Raw genomic sequence first — 21,970 nt, forward strand, 5'->3', positions numbered from 1 at the left:
GGACACTGCTGCCTAGCCCATGGTATAGGAAACAGTTGGCTGTAGGCATTTGACCCTGCTCCTCCTCCAGAAGCGAAAGCTTATCCACAGAGCGCAATCACATGAGCACTCCATCCGCAGCTGCCAGTGTTGCACACGAGGTGTCCCACTATCGAACAGCTAGTGGTAAGCGTCAGCAGGCTGTGTTGCAGATGATGTGTTTGGGCGACAACAGACACACCGCGGAGGTACTGGCCGACTACTTCCAGCGACAAACTGAGTCATGGCTGGGCAGTCTACATCTTGAGGCAGCCAAGGCAGTTAGTGATAACGGCCGGAATTTTGTGGCATCCATAGCTGTCACGGACACGCGTGACCCTGGATACACCGCCTCCAGTTGGGCGAATTTAAATAATAAGACGTGCAACTGGATACACCGCCTCCAACTGGCGAATTTAGGTATTACACGTATATATAAAGTAGTCTGAAACCCTTAAATAATAAAGGGGAACCTGGGTAACATTAACAATGGTGGGCCCTGCAATAGGGAATAGGGAAGTGGAGACCTCCTGTACTCCCCTGAGCCAGTGTCCCTGCACTCCTAACGTTCCCTATGCCGGTTCCACACCAGGCGACGCACAGGAACCTAAAAACCCTAGCTCGCCCTGAACCTAAACCCTCACTAGGCAATTGGTCGGTGCGGAAACTAATCCCACCACTCCACTAAACACACATGAGGGAAAATGACAATACAGGGGAAACACCACTTAGCTTTGCTCTGTTGCGTACGCTCCTAGCAACAGAGCCCACCACCTGCGTGCATCTTCTCCTTCACCCGGATCCATCACCATAACTGGATCCTTCACCATAGTGCAGCCTTGGAGCAGAGTCCACCACTAGCTGCAGCTGCCCAGTAAACAGAGTCCCAAAGATGAGTCCAGCTTCTGCCAAAAAGTCCAGCATGCTTGAGACCAGTTTTCAGCAACCAAGTCCAGCATGCTGATTGCAACTCTCACCATCGTCGCCACTCCACCAAGCCATGCCAGCACTTCCTGACGACACCATAAACTGTGACTCCACCACGCCATGCCAGCCCTTCTTGCAGACCACATAGCTGCCACTCGTCCCCTCTGGCTGGGCTGCGCAGGACTCATGTTCAGCTCCCTCTTTCACCCAGGCTTCCTTGTGAATGACTAACACACAATATCACCAACAATGATTGAACACACCTGGCTCTCTTTTATAGAGCCTCACACCTGATTTATAATTACGTGCACTAAACCAAAGAAACTAAAGTGCACTACCACTCACCACCACCGGGGCAACTTAGAATGAATGACACCATGTGTAATAATTCTAATGGCCACCGGGGGCAATCACATCACTTTGGCACCTAGCCAAAGGAAAAAAAGTTCACTTATCCATTTAATCTGTCAGATCCACGCTGGATCATGACAGTACCCCCTCCTTAATGAGGGGCCTCTGGACCCTCAAGACCACTCCTCATTAGGGAAACACCTACAGTGGGGACGCCCAGATCCTGAGTTCACCCCACCACTACCTGACACATCAGGTTAATGACAAACGCACTGCTGGTATTGGCAATACATGTTCGTTTTGGAGGCACCACTCATCTCCACAGTGCCGACCTGGGGAACGAGGTTATGTATGTGAATGTTTAGTATGTGCTGTTAACACTTCGCAACACACTTCCACTGATTTTTTTTTTTTTTTTTTTGGTGGCCACCCATACACGCTCGTTCACACACAGGTCCGGACCTAAACGTTTATTGCACACATTCGTTAGTCATGAATTTGGTGAACTCATTCTGGACTCGACAACAGAGGCGTCCCTCCGCTGTCACCACACTCACACCCCCGCTATTCACCAAGGGACACCACCCTCCAACCCTTTCACCATGAGGTCTGCGCCTCCCAGGGTTGGTTAATGGCGAAGGGTGAGATTTGTCCCTACTCCCCCGCAGCACACCTGCTGCTCACACCTGGAGGTGAAGGGACCGGGATATGGAGGAAATATACACTCGCTGGTCGCCACCACACAACCAGGAGGGGCGGCTTCTTCGGTGGTATTTGAAGATTTGGCGTAAGCCCCGCGGACTATCACCAGTCTGCTCACTACATGGACGTACCCCTTCACCTCGGGGAACCCCAGACAGCACCGTGGGTATCACCAACTCCACCCACCTGTCTGGGTACGTCCGCCTGTATGAACAAGTCCCGCTCCCCAGCAGCGACTCTAGGGGGCTTTTACCAAAGTCGCAGGGACATGGAGAAAAAAATACACTCGCTGGTCACCTTCCTCCACACGACCAGGAGGGGGCGGCTTCTTCGGTGGTATTGAAGATTTGGCGTGAGCCCCGTGGACTATCACCTGTCTGCTCACTACAGGGACGTACCCCTTCACCTCGGGAAACCCCAGACAGCACCATGGGGATCACCAACTCCACCCACCTGTCTGGTTACGTCCACTTGTATGAACAAGTCCCGCTCCCCAGCAGCGATTCAATGGGGCTTTTGCCAGACCCACAATTTGCCAAAGCCGCCATTTTGATTTCCTGGTTCCCTGAGCAGAGGCCTCAGACCCTGATAACTGCTGCTGCAGTGGCTCTAACAACCTTGCCGCTCCCCACTCACCTCAGTGAGGCCCGGCAGCAATTGCTCACAGGTCTCCACATGGCCAAAGCTCACCAGAAAAAAAAATGTATGGTTGGTGATAATGTCACGGTCACGTATGTCTGGATGCAGCGAGTACCGCAAGGCGAACCCATGACACGCATGACCCTGGATACACCACCTCCATTTGGGCAAATTTAAATAATAAGACGTGCAGCTGGATACACCGCCTCCAACTGGCGAATTTAGGTATTAAACGTATATATAAAGTAGTCTGGAAACCCTTAAATAATAAAGGGGAACCTGGGTAACATTAGCAATGGTGGGTCCTGCAATAGGGAATAGGGAAGTGGAGACCTCCTGTACTCCCCTGAGCCAGTGTTTCTGCACTCCTAACGTTCCCTATGCCGGTTCCGCACCAGGCGACGCAAAGGAACCTAAAAACCCTAGCTCGCCCTGAACCTAAACCCTCACTAGGCAATTGGTCAGTGCGGAAACTAATCCCACCACTCCACTAAACACACATGAGGGAAAATGACAATACAGGGGAAACACCACTTAGCTTTGCTCTGTTGTGTACGCTCCTAGCAACAGAGCCCACCACCTGCGTGCATCTTCTCCTCCACCTGGATCCATCACCATAACTGGATCCTTCACCATAGTGCAGCCTTGGAGCAGAGTGCACCACCAGCTGCAGCTGCCCAATAAACAGAGTCCCAAAGATGAGTCCAGCTTCTGCCAAAAAGTCCAGCATGCTTGAGTCCAGTTTTCAGCAACCAAGTCCAGCATGCTGAGTGCAACTCTCACCATCGTCGCCACTCCACCAAGCCATGCCAGCACTTCCTGACGACACCATAAACTGTGACTCCACCACGCCATGCCAGCCCTTCTTGCAGACCACACAGCTGCCACTCGTCCCCTCTGGCTGGGCTGCGCAGGACTCATGTTCAGCTCCCTCTTTCACCCAGGCTTCCTTGTGAATGACTAACACACAATATCACCAACAGTGATTGAACACACCTGGCTCTCTTTTATAGAGCCTCACACCTGATTTATAATTACGTGCACTAAACCAAAGAAACTAAAGTGCACTACCACTCACCACCACCGGGGCAACTTAGAATGAACGACACCACATGTAATAATTCTAATGGCCACCGGGGGCAATCACATCACTTTGGCACCTAGCCAAAGGAAAAAAAGTTCACTTATCCATTTAATCTGTCAGATCCACACTGGGTCATGACAATAGCCCTTTCAAAACTCAGACACATACCTTGCCTGGCTCACACCTTGAACCTGGTGGTGCAGTGCTTCCTCAATAATTATCCAGAGTTAACAGCCCTGCTCCATAAGGTGTGAAGACTGTGCTCGCACATCTGCCGGTCGCCCGTACACTCCAGTCATATGCAGAAGCTGCAGCAATTGCTCCTCCTTCCCAAGCACCACCTAATTATCGATGTTGCAACAAGGTGGAACTCCACCCTGCACATGGTTGAGAGGCTGTGCGAACAGAGGAAGGCTGTAATGCATTTGTGGGAGGATACACGGGCAGGCAGTTTGAGGGCAGACATGGAGTTGTCTGGTGTGCAGTGGTCGAAGCTGAAAGACCTCTGTAAAGTCCTTCAGTGTTTTGAGGAATGCACACGGCTGGTAAGTGCTGATGACGCCATCATAAGCATGAGCATCCCACTTATGCGTCTGCTCATGCAAACTTTGATGCACATTAAGTAGCAGGCGTCTGCAGCCAAGGAGGAAGAGGAAGAGGAGGAGGGAAGCCTTGATGACAGTCAGCCATTGTCTGCTTAGGGAACTCTCCTGGACGAGGTGGAGGAAGAAGAGGAAGAGGAGGAGGAGGGGGATGATGGGGATGATTATTTAGGGGAGGAGGATGCTCCTCAGGGGGCAAGAGAAAATGTTGACATGGCAAGGTCAGGTACAGGGTCTGTGCGTGACTGGAGGGATGTGGATTTGCCAGAAAGTGCTCCTCCACCCAGCTCTCGCAGTGCATCATTGACACCTGGAACATTGGCCCACATGTGTGATTATGCCTTGCAGATCCTAAAAAGGGACCCCCGCATTGCCAAAATGATGAGCGATGATGACTACTGGTTGGCCAGCATCCTGGATCCATGCTATAAAGGCAAATTCCAAAACATCATGCCACAGGAGAACCTAGAGCTAATATTGGATAACAAACAGGCAACTCTGGTAAACCGTTTGTTTGAGGTATTCCCAGCACACAGCAGCGGTGATGGTTCTCACACGAGCCGTAGGGGGCAACATGGAAGAGGTGTTCATGGTGCACACATCCGAAGTGGCGTTGGAGACAGGGGTTTCATGACCATGTTGTGGACTGATTCTTCAAGTACCGCTCACACGACTGGTAATACTGCATTGATTGAAAGTGACAGGAGACAGCAGTTGTCAACTATGGTTACAAACTACTTCTCCTCCCATATCGATGTTCTCCCTCACAGGTCATTCCCCTTTGACTATTGGGCCTGTAAACTGGACACCTTGCCTGAATTGGCACAATATGACTTACAGGAGTTCGCTTTCCCTGCTGCTAGTGTTCTATCCAAGAGAGTCTTCAGTGCTGCTGGATCAATCCTGACAGAAAAAAGGACCCGTCTGTCGACCCAAAATGTTGATGATCTAACCTTCATTAAAATGAACCATGCATGGGTTTCAAAGGATTTTGTCCCACCTTCCCCTGCTGACACATAGGTTGCCAGAAAAATGGCTCACTTTTGTCCTCCTCTTCCTCGGACTTCTCCAATTCCTCCATTTGCAGCTGCTGAATGTCCAACATCAACATATACCATTTTTTCAACCTCCCTAACTGGGCTGCCTCCCCCCCAGGGTCAACACCTGGCGCATGCACCCGTGCGAGTGCCGTTGCCCTGGACAGGTGGATGGGCCCACTCTTGGGCGACGGCACTGGCACAGGGTCCCTCATAGAACAATCAAGTGTCTCTGACAGTGGGGGTGCCCACCCGCCGTCAGGCACACCGGCTTACTATGAGGGGCCCTGTATCAGTATCACCACCCACGAGTGGGTCCCCCCTGCTTGCTCAGGGCCCCAGCACTTGCAATACTTACCTTTCCCTGCTCCACCGCTGTGTAGTCTGGGCTGCTAAATCCTTCACTGGGACTGCCACTACAAATTTTGTGAAATGATAGATGATGGTTAAGATGTAGCTATGCCCTGTCCTGCTGGGCTCTATCTTCAGATGATCAATGGCTTCCATTTGTTATGGACGTCGACTCACATTTAGATGCAGTGGTGGTTTATCATCAGCTTTCACAGTTTTCCTACTCACAGATGTGTGACATTCCTGCCCACATTTTTAAATGTGTCCTCTCATGCCAATCCAATAGAATTGCCTACGGCCTGTGGCATCTGTCTTTTGCACTCCAAAGTTACCTGACAGATCATGATAGGCAGTGAGGACCATGTCTACATCTCTCCCTGTGATCACAATTTGATGGAGACGAGTAATGGTGATGGGATCCACGGTACTGCGATACAGCAACCCTTTCTTCACAAAGAACTGTTTTCGCTGTCTCCACAGACAAAGTAATTGAGGGTCAGCATCGCCTCTGAGAATTCTCCCGGGAGTTTTTCCCGTGATTAGTAATTCCAAAATTTCGGCAATCACTCGACTTTCCGCCTGTACTTGTATCCATCTCGCTTCCTCTTGCGGAGAGTCTGGACTGTCTTACTGAGGCTGAAATATATATGAAGATTCAAAAACACCCCTACAGTGTATACTGGTGTACGCTTCGAATACATTACCCTTTTTCTACTTTTTAGATTCTTGTCTAATCTAGACTGAGGCTGTGAGTGTCTTTGTCTGACTCCGGAAATATACACAGAGATTTTTAATGTTTAAACTATGCTATATATACCTGTTATCCGGTGATACTGTACCCTTTCTCAACTTTCTACAATCTTGTCAAATTCATACTGGGCCTGAGACCGTATGAGTCTGCCTCCTGATTAGAGATGAGCGGTGTTCGAGTCGAGCTGTTTTGGGCAGTGTTTGAGCCGTTCGTCGAACTCGAACACTTTGCTTAAAATTCGGCTGTTCGAGGTTCCATTCGAGAACGGTTCGTTCACCAAAAGCATAACTTCATTTTCACATTAATAATGGTTTTCAATGTTAATAGACAGTTTCATGGCATAGTAGCGGTGTCTGGTAGCCAGCAATGTAGTACACCCTTCAAAGAGCTACACCATGTGTGTTTCTAATAATTTTTTACCGCATCTTGTCCAGAAAATCCTTTTGAGCCTCGTAGCACTGTCTGCTACTCAGCAGAGGAGCCCACCCGTGAACCTAGCTATGCCGCCTGTTTATAAAAGAACCAGTTTTTGACTGCATTTAGCCCAGTTAATACTTTGGGCCTAGTAACTGTGTCTGCTACTCAGCAGAGGAGCCACCCGTGAACCAAGCTGTGCCGCCTGTTTATGTAAGAACCATTTTTTAACTCCATTTAGCCCAGTCAATACTTTGGGCCTAGTAACTGTGTCTACTGCTCAGCAGAGGAGCCCACCCGTGAACCTAGCTATGCCGCCTGTTTATGTAAGCACTGTCTGCTACTCAGCAGAGCTGCCCAGCCGTGAACCAAGCTATGCCGCCTGTTTATGTAAGAACTGTGTGCTACTCAGCAGAGGAGCCCAGCTGTTAAGCAAGCTACAGCACCTGTGGTTTGGACACTTAATTTTTGCACATTCTTTCTGGACTACCGGTTAGGCCTAATTCCGGAATTCCGGTTGACCTGCACTCACTGGGAAATCCTCATTCGCGGGGAAGAATTGGAATCCCAGATCCCCATCACTAACGGGGTTCAGCGGGTTATCCGCACCTGTAAGCGACACACGCTGGTCCTTTCAGTGTAGCGCGCATGCATCTCCGGACATGTAAGGGCATGACTGACCTGTTATTGCTCGATCTCGCATGCCACAGCCTCACGTGTCCCTCTAGTAAGCTGGATGCGGACTGCGGGGGCATGCCGGAGTCTCGTTCGTTAACGGAATTAAGCTGACAAATCGCTAGCACAACTAAAAACGGCCATGCACCACCACCCACAGAATCGAGAAAGCTTGCAATCTGTCCATCCTTTCCGTGGCTGGCATGGTTGAGGCTGGCCGTGTGGAGTCCAATTAAGCCGCAGGCTCCACTCCTTGTTGTGGTGCCCTTCTGGACATTCCTTTAAGGTTCAGCTTTGCAACCATACTGCCCCGTAAACCAAACACTTTGCCTTCATGGACGCTGTTCGGAGGGTCGTGGGAATAACGCCGCCCGATCGGCAGTTGACATAATTTATGGTGGGAAGTCCGACGGTATATGATCGTCTTCGATTTTAGAATTTTAGAATTTTTTTTGTATTTTAGATTTTTATTCCAGCCTTTCTTGACTTTATAAGGGCATGGCATGCCTATATCTGTGTCTCCTCCTCCTTTTACTCCTCCACCTCTTTTCTATATGTAGTTGCCCTTTTCCATATGTTATTTGTGTCTTCTAAGCATTTTGTCTGCTTTGGGACACCTTTTAAGGTGTTTTGCATGTGTTTTCTATGTGTTTGTATGTGTTTGTGTTTGCCTGCCATTGTTTTCAATGGGGTTCGACAGTGTTCGTCGAACGTTCGACGAACATTCGACGAACTTGCCTCCTGTTCGACGAATCGAACTCGAACACTAGCGGGGTGGCTCAACACTACTCCTGATATATAGACGTACATTTTTAATGTTTAAACTATGCTATATATACCTGGTATCTGGTGATACTGTACCCTTTCTGCCAGAAAATCCTCCTCCACCCACCACTCTAAGTGTATCATTGACACCTGGAACATTGGCCCACATGTGTGATTATTTCTTGCAGATCTTCTTTTTATATTGTGGTGTGATCCATTCTGAGCATGTGAGAGTCTGTTGGTTACTCCTGCAATTTATAAGTAGATTTAAAAATTACCCCAACACTGTATACAGCTCTACGCTTGTGATACGTTACCCATTTACTGGTTTTTAAAGTCTGGTCTAATCCAAACTGACCAAGTGAGAGTCTGTTTCTGACTCTGGAAATAAATACTGAGATTGACAATGACCCCTACACTGTATACAGCTGTACGCTTCAGATCCATTACCGTTTTACGGCTTTTTATATTGTGTTGTAATCCATACTGAGCCTGAGAGCGTCTGTGTCTGCCTCCTGAAATATATAGGGAGATTTAGAATGTTTAAACTATACTATATATACCTGCTATCTGATGATACTGTACCCTTTTTTTACTTTTTATATTCTTGTCTAATCCATACTGAGCGTGTGAGCGTCTCTGTGTGACTCATGAAATATATACGGAGATTTTACAATTATCCTTTGACTGTATACAGCTGTACGCTTCTGATACATTACCATATATCTGATGTTATTTTGGGTACATTTTCTCCAAAATTTGGAAGTATGGTGGAAGAGTCTGCGGACGAGGGCGTGGGGGGGGCCAGCTGGTACTGATGTTGGTGGTGCATCTGCTGGTAGTGGCAAAAGCACAATAGCAGCTAAGGCAGGAGGTGTTGAGCCTGCGTCATGGTCTGGCTCCGGAAGGCCTGGAAGGCTACCTTTTCTGGGAGTAGGTTAACCGCTTTTAGAGCCGGAGCATCAGGAACTAGTTTTGGCTTATATTGCCGCAACAGACTCCAGCTATATGCCCTCCTCTTCTGAAGTTTCAAAAAATGCAAGCACTGAGTCGTCAAGTGCTGGCTCCTGGTCAGGAAGAACCCCTTTCCCTGTATCCTTCACCCCCACCAAAAGTGAATGATGCAGCAGGCCACACTTCACATTAGTCCATGTAGTTCTTTTTCACATACCATGCCTGGGTTATCAAGTCAAATCGTGAATTCCCCAGTCCAAGATGAATCTGACATAGAGTGTGGGTCGCCTGCCAGGGCAGTGGGGTTAATCGATACCGGGCCGGTGTCTCAGAGGGATGTGTCATGGTTGTGGTGACCCTGGGCGTGCATGCAACGGGATGAATAACGTTTATAGGTGAATGATACATGACGCCACCTGTGGTTTCTGATCAGATTGACCAGCGCTGCAGTGTCGCTTCTCTGGGACAGATGTTGTGGTGCAGCTAAGATGTAGAAGCCCTGCACAGGTACGGCTGTAGTCGCAGGGCAGATGAAAGAGATGGTAGATGGTGTGCAGTGCAGGATGTAGCAGAGCCGTGCGCCAGGCGCAGGAGAAAAATGACAGACACAGTCATGCAGTTCCTTTACCTGTACTTGGTAAGTGCCATCCAGGACCCAGAGTACAGATGGAGAAGGAGTTGGTCAGCCTGGAAGCAAATTAGGAATTCTCTCTCTGCAGATAGGTAGTGTGGCCTCCGTTCTAGCGCTTATCTGAGGTACTCGCAGTACTGAGTTCACTGAAGTTCCCCCTGCTCATCCTCCAGCTCCCCTTCTCACGTCCACACACTTCCCCTTCCCTTCACAGACTGCCCTAACTTCCCTCCTCCCGACCACAGAGAGCAGCTCCTCAGCAGTCAGGTTCCGAGCTCTCCCTGCTGGCCTGGAGTGGGAACTGTGTTGTGTGTTGGTTTAACTGCTAGAGAGATCCTTCGTTGCTCCCAAGCATGACATCACACTCCCTAGGAGGAAGGTAATTCCACTGTGGCGACCGTACTCCTGGGGACGCCACAAGTGCACTGATGCCCGGCCACTGCTAGATGATTCTGCTGGTACATTGACCCAGACCACTACATTCCCCTCGCACTCTACACAGCCAGAATCTGACCCTGATAAACCACAGGTTCCCCTTCCCGCATACTATACCACCTTACACGGTGACAAAGAGGAAGGTGCAGATGAAAGTGCAGGTTCCTTGAGCAGGTGGGGAGGCATACTCATGGGCAATGGCACTGGCACAGGGCCCCTAATAGTACGCAAAAGTGTCTCTGCCGGTGGGAGGAGGGGAGGGCCCACCCCCGCCCCGCCGTCAGACACACTGCCGTACTATGAGGGGTCCTGTGCCAGTGCCGTGACCAACGAGTGGGCCCCCCTGCTTGCTCAGGATCACAGCACTTGCAAAGTTGAAATACTTACCTCTCCCTGCTCCACTGCTGTGACGTCTTCCGCGTTTCCTGACAGTGACATTCTGGTCAGAGAGCGTGATGACATCACGTCTGTACGCCCTCTGCCTAAACAGTCCAAGAGAGATGGAAGATGGGGACAACGAGGAGTCCAGAGTACAGGGATTCCCTAGAGAGGAAACTTATTTAATTGTTTTAAAGGTTGGGAGCAATTTTTGGGGAGCACTATACTCTAGAGAATGATATATGGGGCCCACCATACACTGGAGCATTCCAAAGGTGGACATCAGACACTGGAGCAGCATTTACAGGGCCCATTATACACTGGAGCATTAGAAATGGGGCCCATTATATATGGAGCATTATTTGGGCCCATAAGACAGTGGAGCTTCATCCATGGGAACCAACATATACTGTAGCATTATGTGGAGCTCATCATATACTGTATCGAACATTATATGGGACCAATGATTCTGTATGGAGAAATATATGGGTCTCATTACTCTATATGGTGCACTATGTGGTGGCCATAATACTGTATGGAGTAATATACTGTCCGTTTTTGGAGCTATTGGAGAATTTAAAATGGATATCAGTCATGTGATGTAAGAAGTGAAGTATTTTTCATTGTACTATACTGCTATTTCTCTGCCGTATCAGTGGATCGTGAATTGTGGCATGTGTTAAAGGAGCCCAGTGACACTCTTGGGCCCTGAGCCCACGAAAATCTGGAGCCAGCCTGGAGCCAGCCCTACCCCCCCAACAACTTTAGCCAATAACCCCCAGTTTTCAATGCCTAACTTTTTGACACTGTCCCACAAAACAGATTGGTAAGTAAGATGAGAAAGCTTGGGTTAGGGGAAAATGTGTGTAGATGGGTAGGTGCATACTCAGATTGGGCCAGGGTTACTAGTGGGGTACCACATGGTTCTGTATTGGGCCCCCTACTATTTAATATATTTATTAATGATCTAGTGGATGGCTTACACAGTAAAATATCAGTATTTGCAGATGATACAAAACTATGTAAGGTAGTTAACACAGAGGAGGACAGTTTGCAACTACAGACAGATTTGAGTAAATTGGAGAATTGTGCTGAAAAATGGCAAATGAGGTCTAACACAGATAAGTGTAAGGTTATGCACATGGGAAGGAGAAACAGATGCTACAATTACTTACTAAATGGGAAACTGCTGGGGAAATCAGACATGGAAAAAGACTTAGGCATCTTAGTCAATAAGAAGCTAAATTGGAGTGCCCAATGTCAGGCAGCTGCCGCCAAAGCAAATAGGGTCATGGGATGCATTAGAAGAGGTCTGGGGACACGAGATGAAAACATAATTCTCCCTCTGTACAAATCACTCGTCAGACCACACTTGGAGTATTGTGTGCAATTTTGGATGCCGGTGCTCAAGAAAGACATTACTGAACTTGAAAGGGTTCAAAGGCGGGCTACTAAAATGATAAATGGAGTTGGTTCACTACAATACCCAGAAAGGTTATCAAAATTAGGTCTATTTACTCTAGAAAAGAGAAGACTTAGGGTATGTGCACACGCTGCGGATTCTGCTGCGTTTCCGCAGCGTTTTTGGCTCTGCAGAAACGCAGCAGATTTTGCTGCGTTGTACAGTACCTTTATTTCCTATGGAAATAAAAAAAAGCTGTGCACATGCTGCGTTTTTTTCCGCGCGGTTTTGCTGCGGTTTACAATCCGCAGCATGTCAATTGTTTGGTGCAGAAACGCTGCGGTTTTACACCTCATCCATTATGAGGTGTAAAACCGCAGGGCAAAACCGCAGAAAAAACGCAGATAATCCGCAGATAAACCGCAGAAAAACCGCAGCACTTTGTCCTGCGGATTTCCTGCGGTTTTCTCTACAAAATCCGCAGAGACTAAAAACTACGTGTGCACATACCCTTAGGGGAAACCTAATATATATATATATATATACAAGTATATCAGAGGGCAATACAGAGATCTCTCCAATGAACTATTTGTACCAAGGACTGTGACAAGAACAAGGGGGCATTCTCTTTGTTTGGAGGAAAGACAATTTCTGCACCAGCATAGAAGAGGGTTCTTCATGGTAAGAGCAGTGAGGCTCTGGAATTCTCTTCCTGAGGAAGTGGTGATGGCCAACTCACTGAATGAATTTAAGAAAGGAATGGATGCTTTTCTTGTGAGTAACAGTATAGAAGGTTACGAATAACAGAATATTATAGGTAGCTGGCTGACCCAGCTTAGGGGAAGGAATTTTTTTTCCCTATGGAGAAAATTGGCTTCTACTCTGTGGGTTTTTTACCTTCCCAAGGATCAACAATGCAGAACAGCTGCACTAAAAATAGGCTGAACTAGATGGACATAAGGTCTTCCTTCAGCCTTCAAAACTATGTTACTATGGTACTATGATCTCGCGAATCATAATTCCAGGTCATTTTTTCTTGGCAATATTGTTTTCAAAAAGCAATTTTACCTCATTTTTATCCTGTTTTCAATACATTATATGGTAAAGTGAATTGTGACATTTAAAACTACAATTTGTTCTTCAAAGAAAAAACTTAACTAATACATCGGCAGAAAAAAAGTTATTGATCTTGAAAGAAAGGGAGGAAAAAAAGAAAGCATAAAAAATGGAAAATCAGCCTTCAAAATTATGTTATGATACTATGTTACTATGTTATATTATTATAAAGTAAATTAAGGTTGACAAGCTTAAGTAATAAGAATTGATGTTCTTGGCATTAAAATGGGCACTGTAGGTGTTTACAGTCCTCCACTCACTGCCGACTTTTCTTCCCCATTGACTTGCATTGGGTTTCGTGTTTCAGTCGGACTTCGACTTTTCACGATAATCAGCCGATTGTGTTCGACCCGACTTTTGCGAAAGTCGGGTTTCATGAAACCCGACTTGACCCGAAAAAAAGCAAAGTCGCTCATCTCTAACATAGACAAATAAAAATTACAAAATATCCATAAAACAAGTGTTTTTCTGATTCACTTTGTCTCTTTCCATATGTGCAGGCATTACAGGACCTTCTGTCTCCATGGTTACGACAACTGATATAGTGACAGTTAGCTAGTTGCCAGTGGAAATAACCATGAATACGTAAAGTCCTACAATGACTGCACATGAACTAAACTACATTTCTAGTTGAAGGTATTTGCTAACATTATTATTATTACACCTACTACATATTGGAGTAGGATCTTGGGAATAAACCTTTAAGTGTGTTTTTCAACTGAAAACATCAAGTGCCTGATTCAAGACTGCTTAAACGTTTCAAAAATTAGAAGGGCTTAGTCATGTTCCATCAGGCCCATGATCTGCCTATTTTGGTGTAGCTGTCCGGGACTGACACGAAAATGCCAAAAGTCACAGCATTTTTGTACAATTTCCAAGTTGGGCAAAAATACAGTGACATTTGAAGAAGTTTACACCCAGAAAACTGATGTAAACACCTTCATGATTGGAGGGTCAAAGAGTTGAATTTGTACAATATCTTACCAGATTTTACTTCACATTTTCATATTTTCACCTAGCCAATTTTCAAGTCTTCTGGACATGACCAGGATAGACATGCAATTATGGTGATTATATAGTTGCAACTGCAGAACTATTGAGTTAGATCAGCATTTTTAGTTTGCTATAGATGTGTAGATGAGTCAATAGACTATGCTGCCTATGTAAGGGCTGCATAGTATGAGAACAAGAGCACCCTCCTTTAGCAAAAACGACATAAAAAATATTGTGCATTTTGACTAAAAGGAGAATGCAAAATGCATATAGTTTATCAGTATTGTGCACTTATGAGGGAGTGCTCCTACACTTCTCTCTGCTTTCCTTGAGAGAAGGGCAGAGGTATTTTCTCCATGAATATACTTGTCTCATAAACCATGATCACTTCTATTAGCAAATAGCACAATATTTTTTAAGGTTGTTTTTCATAATAGATCTGTGAACCTGGCTCTGTACTATACTTTCCTATCCTAGGACAGCCTATTGCGATGACAGATCAGTTACAAGATAAACTTAAAAATACTTTTATTTACCAAGCTTTACATAAGAAAGTGTGAAATACCAATTAATAAAGTACATTTCCTCCTCTATGAAGGTTTGACTGGTTATTATTCCTTTAGGATGAATGAAAGTATGTATATTTTCTAAAAGCTAAAAATGACTAACATTTCTTGCAACATATCCACTGGGTTCAAGACAGTGGGACATATTTTCAAGAGCTCAGACCAATGGAAATCTTCCTTAGATTTACACTTCTTTTTACTTGGTTAAATCCTTAATGACATATTTTACCACCTGGCGTAAAGCAGTTGCGCAAGCCAATTTGTTTCACCTTCAACTGAACTATTTAATGTATCATAAAGTTTCACACCTGCCAAAACATTTCTGGCATTAAAAAAATATAACTTATCTCTAACAAACTTTAACCCCTTCCTGACATCCGACATACTATCCCGTCCATGGGACCCGGGCCCCTATGCCCATGGACGGGATAGTACGTCTACCGCGATCAGCGGCGCCCACGTGGTGAGCGCCGCTGATCGCGGCCGGGTGTCAGCTGATTATCACAGCTGACACCCGGCACTATGTGTCAGGGGTGGTCATGGACCGCCCCCGACATGTTAACCCCTTGCACACCGCGATCAAACATGATCGCGGTGTACCGGGAGTTAAAGGGAAGCATCGGCAGGGAGGGGGCTCCCTCCGTGCTTCCCTGAGACCCCCACGGCAGCGCAATGTGCAGCGCTGCTGCGGGGGTCTCCTTTCCTCCAGGCCCCCGAATCCAAGATGGCGACGGGGGCCTTTGGGGGCCTGGAGGAAGCTGGCTTCCTCAGTGCCTGCAAAGCGCAGGCAAGAGGAAGTCTTCTTCAATGCCTGTGACAGATTGCTGATCTGTCACAGTGATCTGTGATGTGACAGATCAGCGATCTGTCACAGGACAGTGATGTCCCACCTGGGACTATGTAATAAAGTAAAAAAAAAATTAAAAAAAGTGTAAAAATAATTTAAAAAAAATCGCCAAATAAATTAGTAAAAAAAAAAAAAAAAATATTCCCCAATAAATTCATTTTTTGAAAATAAAAAAAAAACAAAACAATAAAAGTACACATATTAGGTATCGCCGCGTCCGTAATGACCCGCCCCATAAAACTGTCCCATTAGTTAACCCCTTTAGCGAACCCCTTAAAAAATAAAAATAAAAAACGAAGCAAAAAATAATGATTTATTATCGTACCGCCAAACAAAAAGTGTAATAACGCGCGATCAAAAAGACGCATATAAATATCCATGGTACCGCTGAAAACGACATCTTGTCCCGCAAAAAAACGAGCTGCCACACAGCATCATCAGCGAAAAAATAAAAAAGTTATAGCTCGCAGAATAAAGCGATGCAAAAATAATTATTTTTTATATAAAATAGTTTTCATTGCATAAAACCGACAAAACATAAAAAAACGACCTAAATGAGGTATCGCTGTAACCGTACCGATGCGAAGAATAAAAGCGCTTTATCAATTTTACCGCACGCGGAACGGTGTAAACGCACTTCCCCAAAAGAAATTCATGAAACGCTGGTTTTTGTTCATTCTGCGTCCCAAAAATCGGAATAAAAAGCGATCAAAAAATGTCACGTGCCCGAAAATGGTACCAATAAAAACGTCAACTCGTCCCGCAAAAAATAAGACCTCACATGACTCGGTGGGTCAAAATACGGAAAAATTATAGCTCTCAATATGTGGTGATGCAAAAACTATTTTTACAATAAAAAGCGTCTTTTAGCGTGCGACAGCTGCCAAAAATAAAAACCGCCATAAATAGTAAATCAAACCCCCCGTTATCACCCCCTTAGTTAGGGAAAAATAATAAAATTTAAAAAATGTATTTATTTCCATTTTTCCATTAGGGTTAGGGTTAGGGCTAGGGTTAGGGCTAGGGTTAGGGCTAGGGTTAGAGTTAGGGCTAGGTTTAGGGTTAGGGCTAGGGTTAGGGTTAGGGCTAGGGTTAGGGCTGAGATTAGGGTTAGGGGTGTGTTGGGGTTCGGGTTGGAGTTACAATTGGGGGTTTCCACTGTTTGGGCACATCAGGGGCTCTCCAAATGCAACATTGCGTCTGATCTCAATTCCAGCCAATTCTGAGTTGAAAAAGTCATATGGTGCTCCTTCCCTTCCAAGCTCTGCCATGCACCCAAACAGTGTTTTACCCCCACATGTAGGGTATCAGCCTACTCAGGACAAATTGCAAAACAATTTTTGGGGTCCAATTTCTCCTGTTACCCTTAGGAAAATAAAAAATTGGGGGCAAAAATATCATTTTTGTGGAAAAAAATGATTTTTTTATTTTCACGTCCGAGCGTTATAAACTTCTGTGAAGCACTTGGGGGCTCAAAGTGCTCACCACACATCTAGATAAGTTCCGTGGGGGGGTCTAGTGTCCAAAATGGGGTCACTTGTTGGGAGTTTCAATAGTTTAGGTACATTAGGGGCTCTCCAAACGCACATGACACCCGCAGACCATTCCATCAAAGTCTGCATTCCAAAATGGCACTGCTTCCCTTCCGAGCCCCGACGTGTGTCCATACAGTAGTTTTCTCCCACATATGGGGTGTCAGCGTACTCATGACAAATTGGACAACAACTTTTGCGGTCCAATTTCTCCTGTTACCCTTGGGAAAATGAAAAAATTGGGGACTAATTGATCATGTTTGTGGAAAAAATACGATTTTTTTATTTTCATGCCCTGGCATTATAAACTTCTGTGAAGCCCTTGGGGGTTCAAAGTGCTCACCACACATCTAGATAAGTTCCTTAGGGGTTCTCGTTTCCAAAATGGGGTCATTTGTGGGTGTTTCCACTGTTTAGGTACATTAGGGGCTCTCCAAAGGCAACATGACACCCGCAGACCATTCCATCAATGTCTGCATTCCAAAACGTCACTACTTCCCTTCCGAGCCCTGACGTGTGTCCATACAGTAGTTTTCTCCCACATATGGGGTGTCAGCGTACTCAGGACAAATTGGACAACAACTTTTGGGGTTCAATTTCTCCTGTTACCCTTGGGAAAATAAAAAAATTGGGGACTAATTGATCATGTTTGTGGAAAAAATACGATTTTTTTATTTTCATGCCCTGGCATTATAAACTTCTGTGAAGCCCTTGGGGGTTCAAAGTGCTCACCTCACATCTAGATAAGTTCCTTAGGGGGTCTAGTTTTCAAAATGGGGTCATTTGTGGGGGGTTTCCACTGTTTAGGTACATTAGGGGCTCTCCAAAGGCAACATGACACCCGCAGACCATTCCATCAATGTCTGCATTCCAAAACGTCACTACTTCCCTTCCGATCCCCGATGTGTGCCCATACAGTAGTTTTCTCCCACATATGGGGTATCAGCATACTCAGGAAAAATTGGACAACAACTTTTGGGGTCCAATTTCTCCTGTTACCCTTGGGAAAATAAAAAAATGGTGACTAAAAGATCATGTTTGTGGAAAAAATACGAATTTTTTATTTTCACGCCTGGGCGTTATAAACTTCTGTGAAGCACTGGGGGGTTCAAAGTGCTCACCACACATCTAGATAAGTTCCTTGGGGGGTCTAGTTTACAAAATGGTGTCATTTGTGGGGGATTTCCACTGTTTAGGTACATCAGAGGTTTTCCAATCGCGACATGGTGTCCGATCTCAATTCCAGCCAAAAACGTCAAATGGCGCTGCTTCCCTTCCGAGCTCTGCCATGCGCCCAAATAGTGGTTTACCCCCACATGTGGGGTATCAGCGTACTCAGGACAAATTGCACAATAACTTTTAGGGTACTGTTACCCTTGGAAAAATAAGAATTGAGGGTGAAAAGATCATTTTTGTGGAAAAAATATGATTTTTTAATTGTACGGCTTTATGTTATAAACTTCTGTGAAGCCCTTGGGGGTTCAAAGTTCTCACCACACATCTAGATAAGTTCCTTAGGGGGTCTAGTTTCCAAAATGGTGTCATTTGTGGGGGGTTTCCACTGTTTAGGTACATCAGGGGTTTTCCAATCGCGACATGGTGTCCGATCTCAATTCCAGCCAAAAACGTCAAATGGCGCTGCTTCCCTTCCGAGCTCTGCCATGCGCCCAAATAGTGGTTTACCCCCACATGTGGGGTATCAGCGTACTCAGGACAAATTGCACAATAACTTTTAGGGTCCTGTTACCCTTGGGAAAATAAAAATTGGGGTGAAAAGATCATTTTTGTGGAAAAAATATGATTTTTTAATTGTACCGCTGTACGTTATAAACTTCTGTAAAGCCCTTGTGGGTTCAAAGTTCTCACCACATATCTAGATAAGTTCCTTGGCGGGTCTAGTTTCCAAAATGGGGTCACTTGTAGGGGGTTTCCACTGTTTAGGTACATCAGGGACTCTCCAAACGTGACATGGCGTCCGATCTGAATTCCAGCCAATTTTGCATTGAAAAAGTCAAACGGCGCTCCTTCCATTCTGAGCTCTGCCATGCGCCGAAACAGTCGTTCCCCCCCACAAATCAGGTATCAGCGTACTCAGGACAAATTGCACAATAACTTTTGCAGTCCAATTTCTCCTGTTACCCTTGGTAAAATAAAAAAAATTGAAGCTGAAGTATTTTTTTTGTGAAAAAAAGTTAGATGTTCATTTTTTTTTAAATATTCAAAAAAATTCCTGTGACGCACCTAAAGGGTTAATAAACTTCTTGAATGTGGTTTTGATCACCTTAAGGGGTGCAGTTTTTAGAATGGTGTCACTTTTGGGTATTTTCTATCATATAGACCCCTCAAAGTGGCTTCAAATGTGATGTGGTCCTAAAAATAAAATGGTGTTGTAAAAATGAGAAATCGCTGGTCAACTTTTAACCCTTATAACTTCCTAACAAAAAAAAATGTTGGTTCCAAAATTGTGCTGATGTAAAGTAAACATGTGGGAAATGTTAGTTATCAAGTTTTTTGTGTGCCGTATCTCTGTGATTTAAGGGCATAAAAATTCAAAGTTGGAAAATTGCAAAATTTTCAAAATTTTTGCCAAATTTCCATTTTTTTCACAAATAAACGCAAGTTATTTGAATTAAATTTTACCACTAACATGAAGTACAATATGTCACGAGAAAACAATGTCAGAATCACCGGGATCCATAGAAGCGTTCCAGAGTTATGACCTCATAAATGTACAGTGGTCAGAATTGTAAAAATTGGCCCGGTCATGAACGTGCAAACCACCCTTGGGGGTGAAGGGGTTAACCTGCATTCCTACTATATAAAAGAATAGGGCTTGATAAATGTACAGACTGAAAACAAATGTCATAAAGTATTTCCTTGTGCTTAGAAATATTATTCATAATATTAACACAAGCTATAAATCAAAGGTGTTTTGAACTTTATGGTTTATAAGTAGTTGGTAAGCTTATTGACAGAATTTGAAGGTATGTTTTCATATTATTAAATTGTTTTAGTTAGTTTGACAGCATAAAAATAAGCAAGTTGTCATTGACAGGCTTTTCCTATATGCTGTCATTCTCATGCAATGAGAGCTTTTATCTTATATGATTTACAAAGGTGGTAAACCACCATAATGCCACTGAGTATGCACATTATTGAGATTCTAGGCTGAGCTGCTCACTTCTAAGATCCCAGTCAGCTCTATCCAGCCAATTGATTTCTAAACAGCAGCTAGCTGCTAACCTCCCTCCTCTCTTCTCTCAGCTCCAGACATACCTACTGTTATCAGTCCTGCATAATCACAATCCCCTAGCCTCCACCATTCTCAGTTTCCAAAGAAGCTCTCCAAGTTTTGACTTTCACTTTATTGAGCCGTGTGCTTGTTCAAAGGCTCTGTTAGCACTGTATGCGAATATTGTGATAACAGTTTAGACTTGGTACAAAAGAAAAAAATCAATGAGATAAGTCTGTTTATAATCAGATTCTTGGATCAAAATTATGCACACAAATCTGTGGGGCAGTGAAAATCATTGACAGAACAAAACTGAAAATAACTGCTGAAACACTGATGGTAAAAACTGACATACTGACCAAATACAGATGAAACTAAGATCGAAAATAATGAAGAATAACTGTCCTTGTTTTTATGTATCAGAAAAGTTACAGATGTCTGAATGAGGTCTTCGAATGTGATTTGCTAAACCAGAACATGCATATTCTATATACTCATCATACTCATCAGGATGATCTGGTTAATATGGTGATGTCATTTATTCTGCCCCACTAAAGCAGTTATTTATCATAAAGTTGAAGAAACAGGGTCCATAATGTTTAAACAGTCTAGTTGCTAAGCAAGAAAATGTTACCAAATATTCATTAATTTTCTTCAAAATTTTTAAGAATGTATTTTGCATTAACCATTGTCTAAGTTATTATTACCTTTCTGACTTTTTCTTAGATTAGTTATTTTTCCAGGAAAAGTAGGAATTGACTTCAGAGACATCTCTATACCAACTGACTTTGCTTTATTATGCAGTTATTACTGGTTTTACAGTCCCTACTATTTAAATTCTGTACCCACTTAACACTACAAACTGTATATTTTGATACTTCTATGGCTAAAAAATATATATATAGGATTTCAGTGGATGCACTTCTGCCATTTTAAAAATACAGAATTATAAACAAGAATATAAATGTTAATTTAATATCTATGCCCTGGCAGGTGTCATTGGTTGTTTCCGAAAAATCATTCTAAATCCAGGCAGGCACAACAATATATTGGTTTCTTGGGTCTTATCTATCAAGTGTGTTAATGGTTTTAATAATAAAATACATTTTCCTACCTTGCTAGTGTAATGACATTCATTGATGTTCTATCTAGAATGAAATGACATTGGAAACCCATCATCAATATAGGACAGAAAACCTTGAAAATGTATAGCTGTAGATTGCAGACATGGAAGACTAATAGTGGTGATATTTGAAAGATATTTTAGCTGCTTGCAAATTGGAACAAATATAGAATTGTTTAGACAAAGACAAAATTGCTTGTTTTAAGATGTGTCACTATTTTCTTTTTTTTTTTTTTTCAATTTGTGCTCACAGAGTCATTACCTGGTGCAATTATTCCTTCAAAGTTAATTGCCAGATAGCCTAATTATATTTCATGATTAATGAAGAAATGTGCGGAGGAGTAATATAACCCAGGGACCATTGCTTTTATAAGATAAGTCAGTTTCTGTAATTAGAAATAGAGTAAGAAATGAGAAAACAAGATTGTCACCACAGTGACTTGAA

This window comes from Dendrobates tinctorius, unplaced genomic scaffold, assembly GCF_039654945.1.
Source record: "Dendrobates tinctorius isolate UK_male_01 unplaced genomic scaffold, ASM3965494v1 ptg000105l, whole genome shotgun sequence".
NCBI classification, from domain to species: Eukaryota; Metazoa; Chordata; class Amphibia; order Anura; family Dendrobatidae; genus Dendrobates; species Dendrobates tinctorius.